The sequence below is a fragment of the Ambystoma mexicanum genome, chromosome 5q (assembly GCF_040938575.1).
Source record: "Ambystoma mexicanum isolate Mex_15411 chromosome 5q, UKY_AmexF1_1, whole genome shotgun sequence".
Classification (NCBI taxonomy): domain Eukaryota; kingdom Metazoa; phylum Chordata; class Amphibia; order Caudata; family Ambystomatidae; genus Ambystoma; species Ambystoma mexicanum.
Window position 1 is genome coordinate 278,389,368 of NC_090933.1, and position 19,476 is coordinate 278,408,843.

Here is a 19,476-nt window from a genome sequence, read left to right on the forward strand (position 1 = left end):
AACGACCCTCGCACCTCCAAAATTGCTAAACAATCCAACTGCTTTTTTAACGGGTCCTCTTAAAACGTTAATCTGAAAACCCAATGTTATGACCCATTAATAAAATCAATTAAATCAAACCTGAACAATTACTTTCCGTTGTGTGGGAGGACAACTACTGACTCTTTGCAGATGGGTATAACCACTAACGGTTTATCCGCAGATGCGACTTCCTCCAGCTGCGTAGTAAAATCATATAGTGAAGCATGTTCGAATTAACTTCATCCAGCTTCTGTAATTGTTAAACTATCAGGTCCTCCTGACACTAATAGTCCAACTGTTGTTAATAGAGGGAGTAAATTCAGGGTCTTACCGAACGATCAGGTTCCTTTAATAACTTGTAATTCTACCATTCAATTAGGGAACCTGTCTGGTGTTTCGGCCCCGATTGCTGGTAATCGCCTCGTTTCAATACAAGGGCCCGGAATGTCCAGGTCCCTTCTTAAAGATCACACTAATAATCAACCTACTATTTTTTTTTATAACGTATTTTATTGGTGTTTTGTATTAAGTGCATACAAATACAAACATATGAACTAAAGCAAATGAACAAAACAAAAACGACGACAGTCAGTCTTCATATGGTACGGTGCATATCTCTCGGGTGGGTGTTATGGAATAAAGTTCGGATGTCTCGGGAAGCTGGGAGGGTCTCGAGCAGGGATCATCCTCTCAATGTTAGTGCAATGGATCATATGTAACGAGGTGTTGGGGGTTTTCAAGGGGGCTTGTGATCTGCGCTGAAGCATATGTCTCTCAGGAGGGCCTTCCAGGAGTCTAAGGTGCGACTGGCCATATCTCCACTGGAGTTGGATCCATCTTGCCAGGCCCTGGTTTCGGCTGCTGTCCATCTCTCCATTTCCCTCAACCAGTGTTTGTGTCTGGAACCGGCTGGCGTCTTCCATGCCATAGCTATGGTTCTTTTTGCTAGAATGCATGAAATGTCCATCAGCTTTACAAGATGCTTGAGTTTGCTTGGTCTAGGATAGGTCCCCAATAAGCATTCCCCTGGAGTCCACTCATATCTTTCCATTCCAGCATCTGTGCAGGTCTGTTTGGCTTTGGACCACAGTGCGATCGCTTTAGTACATGTCCAGAACATATGGATCAAATCCGCTCTGTCGTTCCCACACCATGGGCATGCCGGAGAGGCTTGTTTGTTGAACGAGGCCACCCTGTGGGGAGTCATATATGTTCGGTAAAGGACGTTCAGCTGAATCTGTACAAATCTGGAGTTTCTTGAGACTTTTTTGGGGTATATTAATACTCTCTCCCATTCCTTGTCTGTGAGCGTGGTTTCGAGATCTGCTTCCCATCTCGCCTTCAATGCCTCACCTTTGGGATTGGGTTTATCAGTAAGTCTGCTGTAGAGCCTGGAGATAGGTCTCCAACCATCCGTAAGGTTGTGCATTTCCTGTAGCAGCGGGTCTGGGGTGGGTTCCTCTGGCCAGCTGTTCCACTGTTTCTTGGCAGTTTGTTGAATGCGATGGTACCAGAGAAACTGGCCACTCGATAGCCCCTCATTGGCCTGTAGTGTCTCAAAGTCTCTAAATTCCCCCTCTTCAAACACATCCCCCCATGTGTAGATGCCAGCTTCTTCCCATCTTCTTGCTGTGGGTAGGTCTGTCTCTGATTTGAACACGTCGACCAAAATGGGATTGTCTGGGGAGTACGGGTGTTTCACCTGCCTGATTAGCAGATTCTGGCCCATATCTGCCTACCAAGTTCAACGACCAAGGGGGCATCAGGGGATTGTCGGAGAGGGTTTCATAGGGTTTCCTTGGGTGTTAATTTAGTAGAAGATTGCCTCAGGAGTCCCAGCTAGGCTGACGATTCATCCGAGAGCCACTTCGTGATGTGGCTAAGCTGTGCCGCTAGGTAGTACAGCTGAAGATCCGGAAGTTTTATTCCTCCCTCCTTGTGTGGAAGGGATAGGGTAGCCAAAGACAGTTTGTGCCTGTGAGGTCCCCACAGAAAGTCCCTTATGAGTGCCTCTAGCTTTCTGAAGAAGGGTGGTCTAACGTAGTGGCATATGTTCACAAAGAAATATAGGAACCGGGGGAGAATTATCATCTTGACAATCGCTGCTCTACCTACCATTGCCAGTGGGAGTTTGGACCAGAATTTCATGGATCGGCAAGGCCGGTTATTGCAGTTTCCGTGTTGTGTTCGTGTGTGAGCATCGGAGTGTGGCTCACGTTAATTCCTAGGTACCGGAACTTGTCAAGTTGCCACTTTATCCCTATAGCTGGGAGATCAGTCTCTGCTAGGCCTCTCAGACCGGCCAAGGGAAATGCTGAAGATTTATGTCTGCTTAATTGTATCACAGAATATTTTGCGTAGTTGTCTAGTACCTCTAGTGTGATTGGTGCGTTGGCCTTGGGGTCTTTTAAGTATAAAAGGACATCATCTGCGTATAGCGAAATTATGTTTTAGACATTGCCCACCTTGATGCCAGCATCGAAAAATTGTTGCCTGAAGTATATGGCAATCGGCTCCAGGCCCATTATATATATAACATAGGCGAGAGTGGGCATCCCTGTCTTGTGCCCCTCTTTATTTTCCAAGATTTGGATACAATTCTGCCTGTCTTTACTCTCGCCGTTGGGGTGTTGTATAGTACCGAGATCCATCTAATGAAGCCCTCACCAAACCCAAATCCTCTCAGTACCTCAATAAGCCACTCCCAGTAGATAGAGTCGAAGGCCTTGATAGCATCAAGTGAAAGTACCGCTAGATCTTCATCGTTCACATACGTTTCTGCCATAATATGTTGAAGCCTTCTCAGATTAGCTGTGGTGTTGCGTCCGGGAACAAAACCGTTTTGGTCTTCGTGGATTATGGACCCCAGCACTCTGGCGAGTCTACCAGCTAGTATGGAGGTGAGAATCTTACTGTCGTAATTTAGCATGGCCAGGGGGCGATAGGAGTCACAATCGGTGGGTGGTTTGTGTGGCTTGAGCATGGGAATAATTGTCTCCTTCATGGTGTTGGGTAGGGACCGTGTACTCCCTCGTCGGGCTGCTCACGGCGCCGGTGGCGTCTGCGTATCATGGACTGAGGATGGCGCAAAGGTCTTGCTGTGACGGTCTTCGCGCAGTGAAGGGGCCGCCGTGCGAGGGCTCAGGAGTCTGGCGCTAGCTTCAGTCTGATGGCGCACGTGAGGCCTCGCCCCGACGTGGGATCTCCGGTCCACTCCTCGCTGCCACCCACTCGAGCAGTGACCGCTGGCGGAGGTTCTTCTCCGAGGCTTTGCTACATGGCGTGCGGCGCCATCTTGGATTCACGTGGGGCGGGGGGGAGTGTGGTCCGGGGCCGCTGGTGTCGCCACGGGAGTCCGATTTCCTGATTAAACCAGCGGAGCTTGTCGGTATCTGCTTCCCCCATCATCGTGATCGTTTTCTATGGTTGCAGCTTTGCTTGTGCCGGCGGAAAGGATCTCGAAACGGCGTCTCGGCCGGAGCTCGGCGGTCAGCCTCTGTATGCCATCGGCTCGAGGCCATGCCCCTAATCAACCTACTAATAATTTAGCACCTACCTTGGAAATACTGAGAAAAGCCATCCAAGAGGGCATAATTTCCATGGAAATGCTATCTAACGCTATGTCGCTTGACCCAAACATAAGTACTGAAACCAATGCCTGGCCTAAAAATACAAGCCATAAAACAGCTGATGTGCCTGCAAATGTGCATTCTGGCAGTATTCTATGGGTCTTGTTTTACCCTCTGACAAACAGCCATCAACCAGTAAAGTTCACATAATTGGTCTCGAGGGATTTACTGCATCGCTTGGCCGCTCTCATATTAATCGTACATTTCTCCCAGCACTATTCTCTCGAATCCCTCAATTAAGAATTCTAAAATCAGAAGATATCGTGAGAGTATCACTTGCAATTGCGAATAATTATCATGCCATATGTTACCTTAACTCAGAGTCGATAATGAAATTCTTGTGGTTCAGCCGTGCTGAACTTAAAGATCAAGGATTCACTTTAACAACCTATGCTGATGAACAATCTGCGAAAGAATTTCTTTCATTTTCCTGCCCACCTGCTGCTGTTAATTCTCCCATGAATAATTCAACCTGTTATATGGGCAGTGATGCTAATTCGGCTGTCCATGACTTATTGAAGTCAGTTGCCAATTCAAAAGATTTCCTGTGGCTTGAACCAATGTTAAAATCAATCTTAACCTTTCAAACCTCTCACCCTAAAACATAGCCATTGCAAGCCAACGAAATTACGATGATTTGCTCGAATTCATGTGGATTCCACAATCTAATGAAATGGTTTAAGACGTTTACTCAAGCAAATCAGCCTACAATCATACTCTTAGAAGAAACAATGAAACTCGCCGCTCTTCTTTCACCTGGTTTTACGGTTTATTGCTCGCCTGCCTTACAGACCACTCAAGGTCGTCCTTCCGGCGGTCTCGCAATTGCAGTTAATAACTCCTTGGAAGCTGAAACTAAACTCGTGTGGGAATCTTCAAATATTCTGGGGATTTTGGTAACTATGAATAGAGCTAAATATCGTTCTATTCTCATAATTTCCCTTTATTGGAATCCCATCAAAACAGATATTGGTGTCATACTTAATTAAATTGATAAGTGCTAAAAACTCTCATGAATGAACACCAAGCTCTTGAAATAATTATTGGAGGAGATTTTAATTCTGATTGTCGTAAAAGATTTCCGACTGGGGACAATCAGTTTAATCAAATCTCCCGTGAAAGAGGGCCTCTTTGGAAGTCGTATTTTCAAGACTGGGATATGGACATGGCAGAAACAATAGACATAAGCCCTCAATATACATGGAACCGTGGAGCTCATGTATCGAGGATAGACTTTATTTTTTTAACACACAATGTCTTAGCTCTTTCCACTCCCTTATGTATTAGCCCGATAGTATGTGGTGACCATGCACAACTATCTATCATTCTAAAACTAGAATCCTCCTCCTTACAACTTGACCCTTCCTAAGTACTTCGAAAAGTATATTGTCAACATATATCGCTTAAATGGAATCCGGGACTCTGCAAACAATTTGTTGCTTATGTCTCTACACACATTGAGAGGATCAAATCTGTTGAAATTAAATCGATCATGTACATGGCAGATCAATGTTCTGCAAAAATAAAAGGAGGTCTCCTCCATTTTAGTTCCAAGTACCTAAATAAGATCCATTCTCCAGCATGGCGTCTGGCATGGATTCACATGCTCATGAATATTCCCCGTCGTCAGGCCGGGAATCCTCGGTATAGAAAAAATCAGTATCAGTTTCGTTTCTGATCTGTCTTTCTTAGTAGTAACCAATCACTGGTCTCTGGGTCATACTGCCCCCAGCCAATGACTGCCCTCTCCGTAAGCCCCGCCTCTGGCAGCCATCCTCAGATTTTTACCACACGTTCAAGTGTTGGGAGTCCTTGTGCTGTAGCTCTCGAGCTTTTGCTGCATTTTCGCGCTTTTTTCAGGAGATTTTTCTCATTTTTCAGTTAAATAGAGCCTCAAGCTCCACCGTTTCTACATCCGATCAACGGGGACCCGTTTCGGAGTTTCTACGCTCCTCAAGGGTGAAGAATTCGTTGAGTTATGCTTTTGGAGGATTCCAGAAGTTCCGAGGCCTACCCCGTACATGGCCCAGGAGAAAGGAAGCTCGACGCCCGGGAAGCTGTTCAGGACCTGCCCTGGATGCCAGCTTCAGAATGTGTTCAAGGAGGACAAGCATTTGTTATGCCTCTACTGTCTCCATGAGGACAAGACGCACGTGGAGAAGGAGTGTGCGTTTTGTGGGAACATGTCGGAGCGGACCATGAAGGATCGCCACCTCCGTCTCGCCAACTGGCTGGAAGGGAAGAGCTCGTCAGGCGAGAAGAAGAAGAAAAAGTCTGAGCGGTCTTCTAAGTCCTGTGAGGGCGCCCCGGCAACGGGGGCCCAACAAAAGGCCAAGCACCGCAAGTCCACGGGCACCGGGAGCGCCGAACGGTCGGGCTCCTTGGCTGCCAGGCAGGGAGCATCCTCCCCGGCGCCATCAACCATGAGCCAACGCTCTGGCTCGGGTAAGAGGAAGTCCGAGGACCGGGCGAAGCTTCGGAGAGGCCCCAGTCGATCGCGAAGACTCCGGCAGAGGCGGAGCGAGGCTCAGACCCTCCGCCCAAGGTGAAGGCCCCAGGCATGCAGAAGGTGACGACGGCCTTAATTCACCCTGCTAAGACCTTGTTTGAGGATGTCGCAGCGGCCCTGGCTGAGCCTGTGGAGGGCTACGCCAGTGGAGGCGACCTCAGGATCTAGAGTCTCCCTGCCACCGCGGAGGGAGTCTTTCAGGCCCATCGAGAAGACCCCCACAAAGTCCCCATTGGAAAAAAAGGGGGAGGGGGGAGGTGGCCATCGTGGATACAGACACGACCTCTGAAGAAGAGCTCATCGAAGTCGTGGAGGAAGCCCAGCGGGAGGGATCCCGACGAGCGCGACGGTGGTGCCGACGAGGTTCCTGAAGAGCCCTCGCGCCCGTCGTTTCCGGTGCCGCAGGACACTTCGGCGGACATTTTGTCAGCAATAAAGTCCTTTTGCTCGGAGATAAGGACAAGGTTGCCCCTCCCCCCGACGGGGGAACCGGAGCCGGGACCTTCAGAAAGTCCACTGCATAAGAAGAGGAGGAGGCATCCTCCGCCACCTCTTCCACCTGTGCGGCCTGCTCTGCCTTCCCCCCGGTCAACTACCCACTGGGATGATACGGGCACGGACACGGCTACGACAGGTACAGATGACGACGGGACGTGTCCCCCGTCACCCCCTGCTCGGGCGTCCCCCGCCCGACGAGATTGGATCCTTCCATGCCATGATTTCCAGGGCATCCGAGCTCTTCAAGCTCTGCCCCGAACAGATGAAGAAGGAAGAGTTCCTTTACCAACGGCGCAAGGCTAAAGGAAGACGGTCCTCGCCGTACCACTTCTTGATGACATCTGGGATGAGCGGATCTCCCTCCTCAAGAACCCTGCCACGGCGCCTGCAAAGAGGGACCGGTACGAGAAGAAGTACCGGGTCTCTGACGCTGCCCCCTTGTGCCTTCTGGCGCAACCTACCCCGGATTCGGTCGTCTCGGCGGCGGCAAAGAAGAAAGCGGGGGGCATTGGCTTCGACATCAACTTCCCCGCCAGACGGCGAGGGCAGGAAGCTGGACTCGATGGGACGACGGGTCATCTCATCCGCAGCGACGACTATCAAGGCGGCCAACGCCCTGGCTATCGTAGCCCGCTACGACAGGGAGTTGTGGTTCAAAATCGCCCCTCTGTTGGACTTCCTTCCGGACGCCAAAAGGGCTGAGGCCCTTGAAATCTTACAGGAAGGTGAGATTGCTTCGGACCATGCCATCACGGTGGCAACGGACATCGCCGACACCGGTTTCTGTCAGTTGGGCAACGGCGTTTGCCTGAGACAACGAGGATGGCTCAAGGCAACGGATTTCCGCCAGGACGTACAAACCAAAGTTTTGGACATGCCCTTCGACGGGAACAACCTATTTGGGAAGGCAGTTGATGAGTCCCTTCAGGCTATCAAGACGGACACGGAGACTGCCCAGGCACTGGGAGTGCTCTAACAACGACGCCCGTCCTTTCGGAGCTCCGGAGGCAGACAAGGTGCCTCCAAGGGATCCAGCAGTGGCTCCTCGACGTACCGCCAAGCGGCAAGATCTTCGTCTCAGGAGGCCTACAGGGGACGCGGCAAGTCAGGTGGTGCCCGTCGTCGTCGACAGGGAGGTCAAGGAGGCAAGGCGGCCTCCAAACAAGATTGAACCGACCGTAGGGTCAGGCCCCCGTCGAAGCACCCCGGTGGGAGGCCAGGTGACGAGGTTCGTCAGCTTGTGGGAGTCCATATCCACCGACCGTTGGGTGCTGGACGCCCTGGCCCAAGGGCACGCCCTCGAGTTCCAGAAGAGGTTCTCTGTCTGGTGCCGTGCACAGAGACTTAGACAGGTAGGCAATCGGTCTTTCTATGTTCTGTGCATCCGGTTGAAGAAGGACCGCTCCCCAGGCTTGTTGTGAAGCGTCAGATTCTACGATGAACCGATGATGTTGGTCCGGAACTGCAAGAATGGGAGCTTGGACAAAAAGAGACTTAAGACGGTCAAACGAGTCTTGTGCTTCTGTTGACCAGAGGAACAGAGTTTCCTTCTTTAATAGATAAGTCAATGGTTTTGTGAGGGCAGAGAACTGAGGAATGAATTGTCTATAAAAATTGGAGAATCCTAAGAATCTCTGGATTTCTTTGACAGATCTCGGGGACAGCCACTCTGTGATTGCAGATACCTTTGTAGGGTCCATTGCAATCCCTTCCTGGGAAAGGATATAGCCTAAATAGGCGACAGACGTTTTATGAAATTCACATTTCTCCAGTTTACAAAACAGGTGATTTCGTTGTAGACGATTCAACACTTCAAGTACATGTTTTCTAGGGTCTTCCAAAGATGCTGAAAAGATCAGAATATCATCAAGATAGATGATATCGTAATGGAGATTGATATCAGAAAAAATGTGATCCATAAATCTTTGAAAGACGGCAGGAGTGTTAGTTAGTCCAAAGGGCATGACCCTATATTGGTAGTGACCAAAAGGGGTTCGGAACGCCGTCTTCCATTCATCTCCAGTCTTAATACGGATGAGGTGGTAGGCTCCTCTTAAATCCAGTTTAGTGTATACTTTTGCACCTTGTACTGCTTCTAGTATATCCGGGATCAGTGGCATGGGATACTTATTCGGGACCGTGATCTTGTTTAATCCACGGAAATCTATGCCGGGCGATGTTCTGACGTATTTTTCTTGGGAATAAAAAATAAAGACGCTACTGCAGGGGAGGTTGACTCTGTGATTAGGCCGTTCTTTAAATGAGAATGAAGATATTCCTTCAGTACTTCCTTCTCTCTGGCAGATAGAATATACATCCTTCCGAAGGGGAGAGGGTTGTCGGGGATCAGGTCTATAGCACAGTCATCTCTCCTATGTGGGGGAAGTTCAGAGTATTCCTATTGGGAAAAGACTGATTGATAGGAGTGGTATTCCTTGGGTAGTAGAGAGATCTCATTTACTCTTGCAGTGGCATGTTCCAGACCTTGTTCCGGTTTAGATGTCAAGTTTTCTGGCTGGTGATGATGGTGAATACATTGTTCAGAGCCTAAGAAGAGAGTTCCTGCCGTCCAGTTAATATATGGGTTGTGGAAAAAGTGGGTTTACTCCTGGTTATCTTGCTTGAAATTTCTGGATAAGAATCCTTCTAACACGGTAGTTAGTGCTATACAGGTTCGCTTTTATTGGTGGTATTCTGAGTAGTTTTTCTCAATACAATGGTGAGTGTTTGGAACACTGTTTTGGCATTTGTGTGTTAATTCGGTCAGCAGACACGTGTTTCGACCCAGAGGGTCTTTCTCAAGGCATGTGAACAATGCTGCGAGCCCCAGTTGGGGTCCTGGTCACGTTAGCAGTGGCTGTCCTTGGGGCAGTCTTGGCTCCTGCTGGGTTGTGGCTTCTCAGCCAAGGTGATCCCAGAATAACTGGATAATGCACTGTTTTAATGATGTCAAAAACAATCGTCTCCTGGTGTAACGCCACTGTCATCTTTAGTGGACAGGTGTGATCATTGATGGGTCCAGATGTCAATGGACTGCCGTCGACACTTTCGACAGGGACAGCGACTGCCTTGGCGTTACAGGGAATATCATGGTTCATGGACCAAACATCATCTATGAAATTACCGACAGCTCCGCAATCTACCAGAGCCGGGACATTGATTAGAGCAATAGCGTTCCAGGATAGAGTAATGCTTAGAACAATCATGGTAGTATCTGCGGTAGTCGGAGATGGGCTGAATGATACTATGGGGAGGGAACTGATTGCAGAAGCTGAACCCGACACCGTTGTTCCCTTCACGGTCGGGCACTGGCGTTTCCCGGCTTCCTAGGGGGAATTAGAGTGCACTCTTTAACTGTGTGATTGCTGGATCCACAATACATACATAGCCCTTGTGCTCTCCTCCGAGCCCTTTCCTCTGCTGACAAAGGACCCAGTGCGGTTCCCAATTGCATGGGTTCCTCTACAGGTACAGTTTTGTGGGGAGGTGAATGGACGTCACAATACGTTTTAGGATTTTTTCCCTTGCGTCTTTCTCTATTCATTTCCTGAAGTCGGTAGTCCAATTGCATGACTAGTGCGATATATTCAGTGAGGTTTGATGGACGGGGAACGTGTGACGCTTCGTCTTTGAGGTCTTCTGAAAGACCACATCTAAAGATGGTTATGAGGGCATCATCTGCCCAGGAGGTCTCGGCCGCCATCTTCTTAAAGTTTGTGATATAGGTCAAGATGTCTTGATTCCCTTGTTTTAGGTCAAGAAGACGTTCTTGGGAGGCTACTAGCTTGTCGACTAAACATACTCTGGACGCTGTTGCAGAAAGCCGGGTAGGAGTCGAGAATAGGATTATTGTTGGTTACTAAGGGAGTGGCCCAAGCTAAGGCTGCCCCTGTCATTTGGGCAATCACATGTCCCACTTTGTCTCTATAAGTTGGAAAAAATGCGGCTTTGAAGGCAAATTGCACCGTACAAGATTCCAGAAATTCTTTAACGGTGTGGGGATTGCCATCAAAGCACCCCCCAGGAAGTGGACCGGGAGGAACTTCAGAACTCTGAGCGACGCGACTCGCTTGTTGTTGCAGAACCGCGTTTTCCCTGTTTTACCTGCTGGACCTCAGCAGAGGGGGCCTGCATAGCTGCCACTAACTGTTGGACTGGTTGTTCCATTGTTAATCTCCGCCGAACTGGGCTTGGAGATCCCTAAAGAAGTTAATTCTTTTTAGGCGTTGCTATCTGTTATCTTTTATGCCTGCTTAGTATCTTTTAGATTCCTCAGGGAGCTCCACAAGGCAGTTCGGTAAACAATCAACAAGGGCAAGACTTCCTACCTGTTCTTCGGGTTAGTAACAAGGTCAATAGAGATCCCCCAGTATCGATCTGTCCGCACCTTCAATCTCAGGTGCAGAGAGAAAAGACTCTGGGAAACCCTTGTTGGGAAGAAAACCCAGAGATGGTCGTAGAGTGCGTTGAAGGAATTTGGACTTCTTTTGGGATCACTGGACGAAAAGAACCCTCGGATGCTGGGGGAATTTGGACTAATGGAGGAAGAATATAAAAGGGTTAGCACGTGTCAGTCTAGTCTGCTACCAAGTTTGAAATAATGGATATACCTGGTAAGTAACCCAGCGGGGTTTGTTGTGGAGAGGATCAAAGAATAGGGAGGAGGATTCACTCTGAAGTAGAGAAAGACAGAGGGAAGTGAGTGTTGACAAAGCCCTGAAAGGAGGGACTAAACTGAGATTGGGGAGAGCACCTACCTGAAAAGCTGGTTTCAGACGAGGAGCCTGGCAGGGAGGTTCCGAGGTTATTGCGATCGTACGGGTGGCAGGAGGGAGGAAAGTTCCTGCTGGTATCTATGGGAGTGGTGAATATGAAAGGCAGAATGGTTAGGTCCGGGGGAAGCTGGGAATGGCTTAACCAGAGTCGAGGGAAATTGGAATGGACTTACTAGGATTGTCGAGTCTCTGACTTGTACCGGGGAAGGAGTAGCGGGCTGTAACCTAAGTGAAGGTTTCAGGCGGAGTGGAGCTTTGGAAATGTGGAAAGATAAAGAGAAGGTTAGTACAGGCAAGAGAACGGGTATCGAATCTTAGTTCTATGGACGGAACTCACGGAGCTTAGGCACTGATTGCAGTATCAACGCATCGTTGAACGGGAACTGCTGGCCCAAGTACTGCTTCCCGGGTTGAGAGGCGGGGCTTCGCTCTCGTCTCCCGTCCGAAGGACTGGAACGTTACACCTCGCATTGGGCGCCATTTTGGAGTATCCAATCCTTAACCTATGAGGAAAACACCAGCGATGCCACAAATATCGTACCCTGAGGTTAGTCGTGACAGATGTGCCGGTTGCAATGGTCACATGATGATATCAAAGGAGCTATTTCCAAATTATCCTATTCGAAATCACCTGGTCCTGATGGACTCCCCCCATGTGTGTACAAATCCGACCTGGACTTGTGGGCTTTAATCTTAAAAACAAAATTTCACTTAATAATACAAACCGGTATCATCCCTGAATCCTGGCGGACCTCCAATATCATTCCAATCTTTAAGAGAGGTGATCCCTCTCGACCGGAGAACTACCGGCCCATCTCGCTAATTGACACTGAGGCGAAGTTATTTGCAATATTACTCTTGTTTGATCTGGAAAAGTTCATCGAAGCGCATGACTTCTACACGAAATACCAGACTGGTTTTCACAAAGCTATGAGCACTTCATTAGATGCCATAATAATGGCACATGCAATAGCTGGTGCGAAATCCAAAAAATCTCATCCGGTCTTCATCGCTCTAATCGATATGTCATCAACATTCGACAATGTAGTACGGATGATTCTTTGGGCAAAAATGTTAAAAATGGGAGTCCCCCCTGTATTATTATACTGGTTTATTAAACTTCACACAAATACTGCATATAAGATAAAGATCACAGCTGATGGGAGTACTACTAAGTCCATAAAGACGTTTGTGGGGCTAAAACAGGGATGCAACCTTGCCGCAACTTTTTAAAATTTGTACATGTCTGACCTGGATGACACATGGAGCGGAAAAAATCCCTTTTCAATTAAAATTGGCATTACACGCCTCCAATGGCTGGCATTTGCTGGCAATATCATTATTCTTGACCCTAGGCCGGCAGGACTCCAAGCAAAACTTCAGTTGTTTGAGGAATTTGCAAATGCACATCATTTATCACCTAATCCCGCAAAAACAGCTATTTTGAGATTTGGGTGCTTTAAAAAGAATAGTCGCTATCAATGGTATCTTAGGGAGACATCGATTCCACTAATAACCAACACAATCTGTCTTGGTTAATAACTCTCAGAGGATAATTCGATCCTGGCATGGGCTGATTGCTTACAATGTAAGAGTAGACCTTGACTCTCGCAACTGAAAATGATATAGTTAAAATATTGCAAATTTTCGTTAGTCCCTTTCATTCTTTTTCTTACGCTCAAGATTGAAACTGTACTCCTATACTCTCTTGACATTTGCCTCTGCGATATGAATGTTTGGTTAGATCGATTACAGGGGTCTCTGATCAAATCTGCGATGCACTTATCTCTATCGTTACCAAATCCCATAATAAGGCATGAATTGGGGTTAGTTGCCTTATCGTCATCTTGGAAATGGAGACAGCTTCTGAACTATGCAAAAATAGGCTATCCTCCTACCAACTGTCTCTATAAGGACATGAAATCTAATCTTGAAACTACGATCATCTCATCAATTATGAAATACAGGTCCAGTATGCAGGCATTACTGATTGGAGCGAATATTACAGTTGGTGATGTCCATTTTCGTCCAGGGTATGCTAAGAAAAACCTCTACGAGCAAGATTGGTGCCTGACTTTAGAACAAAAAGGGAAATATAAAATGTATAAAGAATACTCCGTTTTAACTAAAAAACGTATCCCTAGATACAAGTACATTGTCTTATTTCCCTGTAATCACTTCAGAAGGGGCCTTCCTATGGTTCAGATTTAACTTATACCTTAGGTGTGAAAGGACCAAATATTGGAATAAAGAAAGAGGTTCCACCTATCGAAAAATGTCGCTTTCCAAATTGTTTAGAACCAAGGGAGTCGATGAAACATTTGATTCTATACTGTCCACATTTTAAAGTAAAGAGAACTCTTTTATTGATCAAATTTATAAATATAGAATATGCTGACTGTCTTGATTACTTATGGGTAAGAGTGATGCAAGGTAATCATAATCCACTAACATTCGCTCTAGTTGCCCTCTGTAAACATATTGAAAAGGAACTAGTGGTATATGACAGTAATTGATATTTTGTTCCAGCTATTGTTCTTCTCTTGAATTGCTTACATTTGTATTATGTTATTCGTTTATCTTGAAATGCTGATATTGGTTTTAGGAAATGTGATTTATTTTTATAGTATTGTTTTAACTAGTTATGTAAATATGTATTTTCTTCTTTTTGTAAAGGTTCTACTTTTGCAAAGAACCATGAACAAATAAAAAAATAAAAAACCTGTCTTTGGGTATTACGCTATATACTATTGATTCCCTGGAGCATGCTAATGAATGTGTGTCTCATTGTACACAAATGCTTAATGTTGGAACTAAAGATTTGCAGTTGAGCAACAATGCTTTATCTTCGCCAGAATCATTAGTGTCTCAAATCTCAGGCTTGACTAAAGAAGGCCAGGATTGGTCGTGGGTCGAACCAGCATTAAAAACATTTATGGCTATCCAACGGGGGTTGTCTCATCCCTAGCCTTCGATCTATAGGCATTCTGTCTTAGAATGCATGTGGATTGAATAATTTGAATTCATGGTTCTCAAACCCAGGTTCTCGAAAATAAGTCTGATTTTATTGATCCTGGAAACAATTGGCAGTTCACACTTTCAGCTTAAAGGCTATGAGACCAATACCACTCCTGCTATACGAGCTGAAGCAGGACGACCTAGCAGGGGTTTAGAAATAGCAATAGATAGGAACCTAAAAATTGTAACACAATTAGTTAATTCATCTGATAGTCTCTTAGTTGTAAGTGTCGACTCTCTGGAAGAAAAGCTGTCCATTTTGATAATCAACTTGTATTGGAACTCGACCCAATATAACTTGGTAGGATTTCTTCAAAAATGAACACTCTTATTGGAGGAATGGGTTATTATATGCCCCAACATTTCGATCATGATAGTGGGGGACTTAATAGTGATTTCTTGGAGGATCTTAAAATCTACACTGACTCCAAGTTCAGTCCAGCGATTTCTTTAAGTGTTCCAAAAGGTAGGATCTGGGATATGTTTTTCTCTGAATGGGAGCTTTACCAATTGGAGAGGAATACTGGAGATCTCTCACCGATTTATACTTGGCATACAGGTAGTATGCATTCTAGAATAGACTACTTTTATGCATCTTTATCAAAAAAAGCAAATTGTGGACATGTGAATCTGAAGAATCATCTGGGTTTAGGAGAGCATTTGATGCAGGAGTTTATTTTTAGAAAACATGTTCCAATGTTTGATTTAAACCCAACACTTGCCTTTCCTTTATTCGATCGACCAGGAATCTCACTCAAATGGAACCTTAAAATAAGTGTCAAATGTATACAGATGCTGAAATTGGAGGTAGACTCTTCCGGAGTGTTGTGTAATAAAGACATGCATTCCCTAGATAAGGCCGCTACTGTGTCAGAGGTCGCGCTGCTCTGTCTAAGGAGGAATGTTGATTCAAGTATGAATACATCTGTGAAACCTACTGTACAATAGCCAAATTAGACATTTGCAAAAGCAAAATCTTACACATGACAAATACACTGAGGAGAAAAAACGCATTTGTCAGACTCCTAAGAACTTTGTCAAATCTCAAAAAATTGATATCCATATTAGAGATAATCAAGCTATGCTTAGACATCTTTGTACAAATAACACAGGACCTTTTTGGTCTACCATAAATTAAACTATTGGTAACTCCTGGGGCAACATGGAGTCACTTATTATAGAAGAATTATGGGTTACATTTTTGGATGCAAAATATAAATATCTGCAAGAATATGTTGGTGTGATGGATCCATGTGAAGGGTGTTTGCCTACAGGGTCCATCCCAGTGGGAGGAGGAGGATATACTATGGGCTATCTGTAAATTGAATCCATCGAGTGCGCCAGGTCCAGATGGTGTGCCTTCATCTGTTTTAAAAAATGGCCCACCCCTTTGGGCTTCTTTGCTGAAAATCAAATTTGATGCCATATTTACAGCTAATTGTATTCCAAATTCATGGACCCAGTCTCTTATAATTCCCATATTCAAAAAAGGCGACCCTTGGGATGCCTCTAATTATAGGCCCATAGCCCTTACGGATGCCTCTTCTAAGGTCTTTTCGAGAGTCTGAGGAGTTGCCTGTTGCCCCTGCTGGGAGAGTGCCTTTCTGCTAGAGTGCCTTGGATTAAATACTGAACATCCCCGCGGAGCGGGCGCGGAGTCTGAGGAGTTGCCTGTTGCTAGTAACTCTTCTGTGTCTACCTGCTGGGGGAGTGCCTTTCTGCTGGAGTGCCTTGGATTAAATACTGAATACTGAACTTCCCCGCGGAGCGGGCGCAGAGTCTGGCAGAGTCTGAGGAAGTCTGTGGAATCTTGGACTCCTCACTCTCTTTCCTCAGCTCTCCGCGGTCTACCATTGCTGCAGACCGTATAATGCGTGCCGCTGCGAAAACGAAAGGGAAAGCTTCCAGCGCGGCGATGAAAACACACGCTCAAATCAGACAGGGATCTGACTCGCCGTGCTTAGAGTCGCTGTGCCCGGAGTTGGAACGCTCACGGCTGAACTCATCGAACCTACTGTGCCTCCACGGCAGCCAGTCCCTGAAGACCCGCGTGTGGCCGCCTCGTCTCCTGCTGCTTCCCCTGCTTCAGCGACGGCGTCAGAGTTTTCGATTCAACCGGCACTGAAGCCGGCAACAAACAACATCACTCAAGCTGTCCAAGTAAGTGCTCACGTGTCCCCCGAACTTCTTGTGTTGACTGCACCTTGTCCACCTCACAAAGCAGACATGTCGGTGGGGTGCTGGGGGCAAGTAACTGCGATGGGAAAACTGGCGTTGGAAAGCACACGCTCTCCCGCACCCCCCTCGTCTACTCAAATGACCGCACCTGAATGTCATAACAAATCTATGGTTGCTACTGCTTCCCTCTCTAATGCTATTAACAATCATAAGGAGCCTATTGGAGGCTTTGTGAACTTGGACTCGCTAGAGACGCCATGTCCCAGTTCATTTCCAGTTTCTACCATAGTATGTGAACCAAGAGTTGCACACAGATTGATGTCTGTACAAACCCACTGTTACTCTAGTGTCTGTGCACCAAACTCAGACTTAACTGTCCCCGCCATCTCTGGCACGGAAGAGACCAAAGAAATTGGCATGGAAGACATTGAAAAAACAAGAAGCGGGTCCCCCTCCCCAGATTCTACAGTGCGTATGAAAAATTGGTGCCATCGCCCACGTTTTCCCTTGAAGTGCCTAATGTTGACACGGCTCATAAAAGTACACTTTCCACGCCTTTGGAGGCCGTGGCCTCAGATCAAGAATCCTGCTTGGACGCACTTAGCCACTCCATTTCTGTGAGTGTGGTCCTAAGTGTGTCAAAGAAAGCGGAATTGAATCACGACAACAATCGTAGAAATTCCTTGGACGTTGTTAACAAACTGTTAACAGATCTTAAACAGTTGAATAAAGGCAGACATAACAAACTACCAGAAAACGCAACGCAAAATAACACATCAGAAACAATGGAAGACGCTTTTGCACCGCCTGCCACTGCAAATTCACTTTCTAAAGATACCACTAGTAATTTGCAGACCCCCCTCCAAAGTGGGTTGGCGAAAAGAAGGCGTGCTGATTCGAGCATTTCACCAAGCGTCCAGTGCTCACAGAATAAGATTCCTAAAATGGGAGCCCCTAAAACTTTGCAAAATTGCCCAGTAAACAAGTCGTGCCTGGATCGCGCAGGGGTTTCTCCCAATCATGAATGTTATGATTCTTCGTCTGACCCAACATCTTCCGACTCATCTCTAATGGAGCGCCCTTTTCCAAAAAATCAGACGCTTCCTTCCTGGCAGAAAACGCTAGACGGGGCCCGAAGCGGCGGCTAATGGCAATGTGGCCCATGTCCCAAACATGAAAGACCTTCAGAACATTGTCATATCTTCAATGACAATGTCTATTGCGCCTGTCCTTAAAATGTATGAACATTTAAATGAGAACTTAAAAGATCTGACAGCGGTTGTGTCCACTATGAACTCTAAGCTTGTGGCCACTGAAAAAATACACACGCAACATTTGGACGCCGTTGTGAGAACAAGCACCAAGGCTGAGTTGGCATTGGCTTCTCTACTTGACTTTAATAAGAAAGACAACCTGGATAAGAAACTCTTGGCTGAAGTGGCTAAACAAGCACTCAACCTTTTCCAACAAAAGACTGAGCTCAGTCCCCGAAGGGAAACGATGAATGAAAGACTAGTTGACGACCAGCGCTGTTCCGTCACATTACCACATGACAATCTGAAATGCCGATCCCCTGCAACATGTGTTTCGTCTCTGGCTGCCAAAGATTTAAATAAATCTGCAAATTCAACAGCAAGAACCAAGGACTGTACCACTATAGATGTGGACAAAGGAAACGACATCTTGCCGGACAAAGCTGAAACTATAGTAGCTGAATGTACTGTGGTACCTCTATCCACGATGCATGCCAACTCTGTATGTGAAATGAGAGCCCCCAAATTGGTGGACCTCCAACCCACGGCCAGGATCGAAAAGAGTAACTCTACACATATATCCTCGTGGCGAGCCAATCCATAGAGAATCTGGCCCTTCTAGACCCACAAATACCATCTTCTTCTGACTCGAGACAATTTGTGGACTTCACAGGTGCGGTGCATGATTCAGCAATTAAAGAAGTGCAGGTTGAGCTTCCTGAAGTCTTTGACATATTTAAGACCTCTAAGATTGACTTAAAAACTGGCTGGTCTGCAAACAAACCCAGAGGTACAAGTGTCAAAAAATTGAAAAATCTACCCTTGAAAAAAACAAATCGAGGTGAAGACTCAAGGAAGTTTTTGAGAAACATCAAAACAGTAAATAAGACTTTCATGAAAGAAAAAAGTGGCGCAACAAAAACACAAACAAATGAATTTGTCATTGTGTTGGATCAAACTAATGGATCTAAACCCAACTTATGTGACATACCTGAAGATTTACTGAACATGTCAGTCTATGAAGATGCTGTGGTGGAGGAGCTGGGGCGGATCGGGGATGCTGTCGTATCGGAAGAGCTCTCCAACACAAGTGACTCGCTTATCGACAGTGCTACTGTTCCATCCACCGACAAGACCCCAAGAACGCCGCAACCTTCTTTAGTGCCAGCACCTTTACAACCTGCAGACAATGCTCCTCTTGCCCCGAAAACTCTGCGCTGGAAACAAGAACGACAGAATCCCACCTCAACAACTGAATAGAGTTGTAAGATTGTGTGAAGTCTTGCAATGGACAGTAGATGTACCAAACGGCCCGGCCACTCAGGGAAAGATGTTTATGACGCTGGATGAAAGACGTTGCAAGATACTAGCATCGTCAAGTAAACTGGCATGTCAGATCAAGTCAACTGACGCTCACACACAATCGGCCACTTGCAATAAGCTCCCGCTAGCTTGGCCCCAAACCACAAATGAGTACAAAAAGGACTTCAAATCTGTAATGTATTCAGATTCCAGAATTGGCGGGAGCATCCAAACAAGACCTACAGCAAAAGACAACTCAAAAAACATCTATCTTTCTCACAGCGACTTAAAGA